The sequence below is a fragment of the Tiliqua scincoides genome, chromosome 4 (assembly GCF_035046505.1).
Source record: "Tiliqua scincoides isolate rTilSci1 chromosome 4, rTilSci1.hap2, whole genome shotgun sequence".
NCBI lineage: Eukaryota > Metazoa > Chordata > Lepidosauria > Squamata > Scincidae > Tiliqua > Tiliqua scincoides.
This window is the reverse complement of record NC_089824.1, coordinates 219,933,804-219,943,146: the sequence shown is the minus strand read 5'-3', so window position 1 is coordinate 219,943,146 and position 9,343 is coordinate 219,933,804. Positions and strand designations below refer to the sequence as shown.

The 9,343-nt window shown below is 43.8% G+C and overlaps 1 pseudogene; it reads right to left on the bottom strand.

Moving 5' to 3' along the window:
- Positions 1-6,109: 6,109 nt before the first annotated feature.
- On the bottom strand, positions 6,110-6,229 carry LOC136650341 (5S ribosomal RNA; annotated as a pseudogene).
- Between the last annotated feature and the right edge of the window lie 3,114 nt (positions 6,230-9,343).

Genomic DNA, 9,343 nt, shown 5'->3' with positions numbered 1-9,343 from the left:
AACGGCTTTTTGGCTTTTGAAAGCCCTGAGTAGTCAGGGGTCTGCTTCTATCTTTATGGACCTTCCCGGCCGCTGAGATCTTCCAGTGCCTCTGGCTGCGGCTACTGGAGAGTTGGCTAGTGCTGCACTTGCACCCTGACTACAGAACCTGTCCCAAGGTTCTATCTGACCTTGTCTGATGCCCTCCTCACTGTCCTGTTGTTATATGGGAAGTCTTTTCTAGATCACTGGGCTGTTGTGTATAATTTGATGGATGGATGTGAAAATATCCTCATCTGTTTTCAGTGTATTTTAATAATATTCTTAATAATATTGGGATGTGACCATACTTCTCCTGTTATTGCTCCGAGTTTTGTTTTTTACTGTGGCATATTTTATTCTGGCATAGCTCTGTATGTTGTTGTACTCTGGTATTTTATGGTATTTATATTATTTGTTAAATTTTATTGTTTCTTAACCACTTTAGGTTGTTATTTGCAGAAATACTGCTTACGAGTTCTAAAAATATGTTAAGCAACCACATTGTATGAGGTTTGCTGTTAATTGTAAGGAAAGTCTGTTCTCTTAGTCTCAGCCATTATGTCATTAGAAAAGTCCATGTAACTCAGAAGCTCATTTCACATAGCAGATTGGTAAAAAAAAAAAAAAGCCCTTGAGCATAGGATTGCCAACTGATCAGAAATGAATACCTGCTGCTGTGCATTTGTTTGATCTGCAGAACATAGCAGGTGAAGCTTTTCCCAGCATGGAGGCAGACATCATCACCTGCCAACATCTATACACCAAATAATGTGCGATCAGGTCTAAAGCACAATTGTTGGGAGCAGTTCAAAAGTTGGCAACTAACTGCATGCCAGTGACTGAGGTCTTCTATGCATGCCCTATTTTAGTGAATGGGAACTGTACAAGAGCTGGGCACTATACCAGCAGTCTCTTTCACTTTTCATTCTACTTCCAGCTGAACTCTTTTGGCTTAGTGTTGACTGAAAAAAGCAGCAAAATTAACTCTTGACTGGTGTAGAGAATGACAGATCCTTTGAGACTTTGCCACACATGGATTCCGTGCTCAAAACAATTATCAAAGCTTGAAGCTTTACAGAGAAATTGCATGGATACAATATGGTGTTATTTTAGAAAGGCAAGGCAAAGAGCCCCAATTTTACCCAGCCTTGCAGTACAATTTAATGCATGTCTGCTCAGATGTTCCATTGTGCTCAATGAGGCTTACTCCCAGGAAAGTGTGGCTAGGATCACAGCCCCAGTAAGACTACTTCTCTGATAATTAAGCTTGAGCTTCTTTCTAATGTCAATTGTTAAGGTAGAACATTTGCAGAACAGGTTTAACTGAAGCAGTTTTATCCCACTTTTCTATTTTGCAGTTTGCAAAATAACTGGAAATGCAATTTTTGTATTTAATAATACAGTTAAGAATAATAATTAAAAAATTAAAACAGCAGCTTACAGATTCTCCAGATGAGGCTTGGGGGGGTGGTGTTGGATGGTTGGTTGGCTGAGTCTTGCCTTTGATGCTTACATTCTGATGGGAGAAAAGGCCATGGCGGCTTCTCCTTTCCCAGACTTACCCCTACTCCAGTTGGAACATGTACAGTGCCTGGTGCGTACCAATTACTGTGGGATTATTTCTAACTGATGAAGTAGGAAGGACCAGGGCAGAAGGAGCCCCCACTGCCTTTTCTCCCATCAGAATGGGAGCATTGAAAAGGAGAGCTGATCTCTGGCTGCCTTATCTATTATAACAGCCCAAAGTGGCAAAAGAACCTGCTCAGCACAGAGAAAAGACTAACACCAGCAGCTCAAATAACAACATCAGAGGTAAACATTTTAAAAGCCCTGGATGACTGCAAAAGTCTGTGTCCAGCACCCAAGAGCCATTCAGTTTGGTGCCAGATGAGCCTCCCTGGGAGGGCATTCCAGAGAAAGGGCACAACAGCCAAGAAGGTGGTTTTCTTGCCTAATCACCACCTGCCTAATCTCTGAAGGCCTCAACACCTGGAGAAGGAATTTTTTTTAAAAAAAAAATCAAGTGATGATTTTAATAATTGGACAGGTTTACAGTACATTGTAGAAGGCAGTCCTTCAGGGAGCTGGGGGGCCACACAGAATTTCAAACCAACACATTTAGATTGTGTTCAGGAAGAGACCAACAGAAGCCAAAACAGTTGACTTAAAACTGAGAAGTTCCATCTGACCAGTCCCAGTCCCAGTCCCATATCTTGCAGTATATGTTGGACCAACTGCAGTTCTCAGTCACTTCCAATGGCAACTCTAAAGCACGTGGCTTGCCCCCTTTCAGTGGCATAGCTAGAAAGGGTGCAAAGCAATAGACTAAAGTTTGCAGGGAGCCTCACTGTGGCATGCAAGCAGCCCCTCCCACTCCCCTTTAGAGCCATTCCAGGCAACGGGAACAAAACAGAGGCATACCCTAGCTCCAAAGTGGAGGTGCTATTTGCTTTGCACCCCTTCCAGCTATGCCACTGTGCCCCTTTTCTTACTGCTTCTGCTCTTGTGCATTTTGGAACACACAGAAGAAATTTAGTAGGTGTGGCTTGGGAGCAAGTAACACAGGAAAAAGTCACCTACACAATTTCTGAGCAAGAGGACTAGTTAAAAAAAAAACACACACAAAAAAAAGGTCGCGCTAGGAATTAGCCTAGCATGGGAGGAAAGGGATGGAGGATTCTGGAAGGTAGATCTTTCCAGCCCCAACTTCCAGCAGCCAGATCTCATGTCCTTTTTCTCAGAGAAAATCATGGGTTGCTGTTTCTGGGTTGCATAGATTCTGACTGGCCAGTTGCCATATTTTTTGCCATCTGCATCAAGGCCAGTGAGGGTTTTCTTTAAACAGAAGAGGTTAACCAAATAAAAACATGTCGCCTGTTTTTATGTTTTCTGCCTGTGCACTGTTTTTGACATCTGGAGTCCTCTTTCTGCCCCCCTCCCCCGGAGATATAACAGGCAGGTATGAGGAGCAGGGCCTTCTGGGTTGTGATTTCAATTGCTTGGAATTCCCTTCCCAGGACAGTCTGCCTGGCCTCAGTAGCGTAGCCAGGAGGGCACACGGTAAGTATGGCAGGGACTGCAACATATCATGAAAGCAGACCCTCCCTCTTCTCGTTGGAGGCATTCAAGGTGGTAACAGTGTTACTGTTTATCGACTGGTCACAATGTGGCTTTTTACAGAGGCTTTTTGAAGTTGCTCAAGGCTAATGCAGAGCTCCTACCGCTCCTGAGATGGGGACAGCTGTGACTGGGGCTTTTTCTTTACCGTTTCAATTATTTTTATAATTTATATACTGCTTTTTCAAATAAATTTCAAAAGCAGTTCACAAACTAAAAAAAAATCCCCAATAACGCATTCGTAAAATTATAAAATCCAAATAAAGTAACTGAACAAAGCAGTAACGCAATGCACTGAAGGACAAGAAAGAAAATACAATTAATTTTCTAACAGCACAATGTTATACATAACTGCTGAGAAGGAAACTCCACTGACTTCAATGGGACATACTCCCAGGTAAGTGTGTATAGTGGATTGTAGCCTAAGGGACACTGAAACAAGAAAATGTAGCTGTTGTTAAGAACATAAGAACAGCCCCACTGGATCAGGCCATAGGCCCATCTAGTCCAGCTTCCTGTTTCTCACAGCGGCCCACCAATTGCCCAGGAATCACACCAGATAACAAGAGACCTCATCCTGGTGCCCTCCCTTGCATCTGACATAGCCCATTTCTAAAATCAGGAGGTTGTACATACACATCATGGCTTGTACCCCGTAATGGATTTTTCCTCCAGAAACTTGTCCAATCCCCTTTTAAAGGCGTCCAGGCTAGACGCCATCACCACATCCTATGGCAAGGATCCTGTTGGAAAGTTAGTAGGGAGAAGACTGTACATCTAACATTGTAGAGCTCTGCAGCATTGGTGCTGCTACAGAGAAGGCCTTACTGCTTGTGATGGAAGCTAACCAAGACCCTTTAAAGGATGGAATTTGGAGCAGCGTCTCATCAGAAGTTCTTAAGTGCGAGGGGATAAAAATGCTCATACGTTTAAAAAATCAATTGTTATTTTATTTTAAATTTTTCATGCTATTAGCTGGTTTGACTTATTTTAAAAGAACAAAAGCAGATTTTTTTTTTTATAGAATGGCTTCGCAGGATCAGGCCACAGTCAATCTAATTAACATATGCCTCCATTTTGCTCCCCCCTGCCTGGAATGGCTCTGAAGAGGAGGAGCCGCTTGCACGCTGCGGTGAGGCTCCCTGCAAAACCTACTGCTTTGCACCCCCTCTAGCTATGCCACTGGCTCAGGGAAATTCATAAGGGAAGACCAAAGGTGATGGCCTTCCCCTGTGGCTTCTCTGATATGCATAGATGAACTGTCACTGCAGATATCTCTTCCATTTATTGTTGATTGATTTTGGATTGTTATCCAAAAATGAAGGTGGGGGCTGATATAACCTGTGTCTGCAGGAAAAATTCAGTGGGAGCACTGAAGGGCATATAGAAAAGCTTCACAAAAAGGAATGAAAATCCAAAAGTTAGTGTTCCTTACCTGTGGGGGAAAGTTGCTGATTTTGAGAAGCTCATCAGGCTGGCCTCTTCCTCTGCTCCTATATCTTCATCCACAGTCATCCACCTGCTTTTATCGGCCCTCACTATGTCAGGGCGGCTCTTACAACCTGTCACACCAGACTTGAGTTTCCTGTTTGTTCGTAGAAACGGCGGTGGTGAAAATTTCCATGACACCGCTGGACAGGCGAGGAAGCAACAGAACTCACAGGAGAAGCTAAAACAGCCCTTTTGACTTTCAAAAAGGGCTGGGTCTTCTTCTTAGGGGAAAGACACAGAGCAATTGTTTCTGTGAAGCCGGGGCTCCTGTAAGAACTGTTGTATGACTGGAGAAAATTCAGTCTTTCCCACCTAGGGTGTGCCACTTAGGGGGAGCACCCACCCCCACATTTCAGAGCCTGAAGGGTGTTTCAGACCTTAAATCATGCTTAATCAGGAGCACCTATTCATCTCTGGTCAGGCCAGCTCATGCCTGCTGAGGCAGCCAGGAACTTTTGTGATGAGCAACTAAATGGGTGTATGTGTTAAGAAGGACATAGCAGAGAGCACTGCTGTTGGGTCATCTAATCCAGCATCCTTTTTTCCCCGAGGTGGGATGCCAGATGTCTTTGTCCATGATCTTTTCCCGCTATTGCCCCCCAGAAACAGGCATTCCGTGGCATAGTGCCTCTGAGAGTGTATGAACTGTCAGACCATCAATCCATCTAGGTCAGTATGGACTACCCAAACTGGAAATAAGCCCTAAAAGCATAGCCAGAGAGGGGTGTGTGTGTGTGTGTGTGTGTGTGTGTGTGTGTGTGTGTGTGTGTGTGTGGTAAGTATGGTAGGTGCCACGATGCGCCGTGTAAGTAGCCCCCCCACTTGCCATCGGAGCCATTCTGGGCAGTGACAGCAACATGCTGGCAACACATGTCATCCCCCCTCTAACTATGCTACTGCATTCAGTGGCATACTGCCTCTGAATATGTATGAACTGTCAGACCATTAGCCCACCTAGCTCAGTATGGGCTACCCCAAACTGGAAACAGGCAGTTCTCTAGGGTTGCAGACAGCCCTACCTAGAGATGCTGCCAGAGATCAAACCTTCTGCATGCAAAACAGGTGCTCTGTCACCGCATAACAGCCCCATCCTTGTACAGCCAGATTCTATGAGTCCCACAAGCCATCACGTCACATCTGTGACATCTACGTCTCCTATGAACTTGCCAGATCTTTTTAATGTCAATAGGCACATGTGCATGTTTAAACACACAAGAGTTGCCAATGTTTTGCCAGTAGTTGCTCTTGTGCCTTGAAGGACAGACAGAGGTTCATTAGCATTCTGGGCAGCATATCATTCTTTGATTTCTGTGGCTTGAGGTGCTGTTAAAAGTACTACAACACATTAGGGTACGTTGTCCTAGTCAGCTGACAACTGTAAGGGTATGCAATAACTTTTGCTAAAGAGAAGGTGAAGACTAACCTGGGTGCTAGTGTAATTGGTGGTTGGCAACTTTCAGTCTCGAAAGACTATGGTATAAGCCTACAGCACCTGGTATTCCCAAGCGGTCTCCCATCCAGGTACTAACCAGGCCTGACCCTGCTTAGCTTCCAAGATCAGACAAGATCAGGCATGTGCAGGGTAACAGTTGCTGAATATAAATTATAGCATATAAAATTAACAAATTTTCTTAGAATATGTCTAGAATTAGGATTCCTTAAGAACTGTCTCATCCCATATGAATCTACCCCCAAACCAGGTTATAACTGAAAGCCCCACCCAGGGTCCCTCTGCCATCAGATGTATGGTGGATTGGGAAATGGGATGGGGCTTTTTCTACCACGGCCCAAGGATTCCTGGGGCCTGAGGTGATGGTACCCTCCACTTGCCTGGTGATGTACCAGCTTCCCCTCCCTCTTCTGTATTTTCTTTTTCCAGGCCAGGGAATGAGAGGGGGAGATGGGGCCCAGCCAATTTGCTGCCTAAGGCAACCACCTCAAGTGGCCTCATGGATGGGCCAGCCCTGGCACCTGGAATGGAAAATGCCCTCCCAAAAAGCACACTGGGGAAAAAAAGCACACTGGAAAATCTGACTGCTCAGGGGCTTCGGGACTGCACTACGATATTTTGATAGTGTGGTTGCAAATGAGAAATTCTGTAAAATTCTGTAGGGCAGGAGGTCTGGTCTAGAGGGTAGAGCCTCCATTTGCCTGAAGATTAACATCCACAAGGTCGCCAGTTCGAGGCCACCGGCACCGTGCGACCTTGAAGCAGCTGGCAAGCTGCAGCTGAGCTGTTCCATCTGCTCGGAGTGTGGGAGGATGGAGGCCAGAATGTTAAACCAGATCGGAGTGTAACATCTTGAATGTGGTGGTTCTTGAAAGAGAGAACCTTCTTTCAATTTGTAAAAATCCCTGCGTGGATTTAATAAGCCTGCCTGTGTAAACCGCCTTGAATAAAGTCTTGAATAAAGACCAAGAAAGGCGGTATATAAATACTGTATATTATTATTATTATTATTATTATTATTATAAATTGTGTATTGTTGCAATGATGTTACCCCTGAAAATGGGGTAAAGCGGCACCTTTTAAAGTGGTGTCCTCTCATATTTAGCAGGAGGGGAGCAACCGCCCCTCTTCACCCCAGCGCGACATCTTTTCCAGTGGCTGTTGCTGGTGTCTCTTCAGCATTTCTTTTAGTCTGTGGGCCCTTTGGGGACAGGGAATCATTTCATTGATTTATTTTACTATGTAAACCGCTTTGTGAACTACTCTTGTTGAAAAGCAGCATAAAAATATTTAATAATATTGTATTATTATTAATATATTTATTATTATTATTAATTATTATTAATGCATATAATATTTTGTGTTGTTTGCTGTTTGCCGTGTAATTCAAACATGACAGACAGAAATACCTGCAAGTTATTGGGTGAATTAAAATTATGCACTGCACTAAGTTTACTCATGGTAGTAAACCTGGAACTTTTCTGCAGGTCTCCCTCCCAGACAACACTTTTTCTCCTACTGAAATCTGAAAAGCTGCTCCTTCCCCCAACTCTGCATTAGGGTTGCCAACTGACCCAATAAAAACAACCTGCCCTACTCTCATGCAGTTAACGGCAACTTTATGTTCAGCAATTATACGAGTACATAGGATGTTTTCAACTACATTGTGAAGATAAATAAGATTGCCTGCTAATCTCAGCAGATCAAGCTGCTGTTAAAAACGAATCTGCAGAGGCTGGGTAAAAAGTTGGCAACCCAAAATGACATCTAAGACACTTTTTCCCCCCTTTTTATTAAAAAAAAATTAGTTGACCCTACTACTGTTGTTTTCATCAGCAGTTGACTTATACTTTTAACTGGTGAGGCTGTTTGTGGCATGGCAATAGGTATTTGTCATATTTCACCTGCTTGAGGCTGCTGTTAAAGGCACAGGAGCAGCATAAATGAAACAGTTGGCAACCCTGCTTCATTAGAACAGACGTAAAAGATTCTTTTCTCTTTCACGTATATAATAAAGAAGTGTTATATTTGTCTTAGTTTCAGTGAAAGGATCCATGCTGAATTTGTTCAGACAGGATGCTGATACAGTATGACAGCACAGAGTCCTCAAGTCTATGCAGCGGGTTTGAATCTTCTCTCCCAGGACAAACTTCACCTGCTAAATTTCTGCACAGCAGGTGCTGTTAAAGTTGGAATTCCCAAACTCCTTGTTGCCAAAGCACAGTTATTTTTTGAAAATGGGAGGCACACACCACGCTTAGACCTGAAGCATTTGGTTTTGACAGTATGAAAAAGTAAGACTCAATGCTGCAGGAGTCCACCGTTGTGTTCCTGCATGAGTCATTTGTGAGCTCAGTGACAGAGCAATGGCAGAGAAGAGCTGTGGTTCAGTTAGCCATATACTTTCAGTTTGGTTCAGACTCCGGCTGACTGGAAATGGCGATCGCAAGTCAAAAACCAAGAGGTGATAGCTCAGTGACACAGCAATCGTGGTCTGCAAGAAGAAGGGTGAAGGATCTCAGGATCAAACTGAAAAAGAAAGACCCCTTGCCTGAAACCCCAAAGAGTGATTGCCCATCAGTGTAGACAATAGTGGACCAAGGATCTGACCCAGATCCTTGTGGCATAGCTCCTTAAGGCAGCTTCCTATATTCACGCAAAGATTCAATTGTCTTTCCTGCAAGAGCAAGTAATTCTGTATCAGCGGTGATGGAATGATCTGGTGACCCCAATGCAGAGAGATGCAACAGACCAACACACACCCTACTGTGGTGGAGTTTGCTAACTAGAAAGGGCAAGGGCCAGAACCACCATTCATTCTTTGGCTGAAATGGGTCTTTTGCTTATTTCTGACAGCAGACAGTCTGGGAATGTTAATGGATCAACTGAAATGTTGGCTGTGCTTGGCTAATAGACTGGTGGGTAGATACACTGAGGATGACCACACAGGACTTACACCCATGAATACCAATATCAAGTGACTGATAGGTATTATTGATAAACTGAAGTTTTCTGGGAGGAAAAAGACAGAGAAACAAGAGCTCTACTTTTCTGGACACCAAAGAGGCATTTGACTAGATGGAGTGGTTATGCTGTATTGCAATTCAACTTTGGAAATCTTTCGGTTAGAGATCAGTACTCTGATAGGATTGAAACTATGTGTAGACCACTGATCACACAACCCATGGCTAACAGTAGTACCAAAGAGACCTGTAGCAACTAAAAGATGAAAGCGTCACGTGCATTTGATGAAAGCTTCTGCTG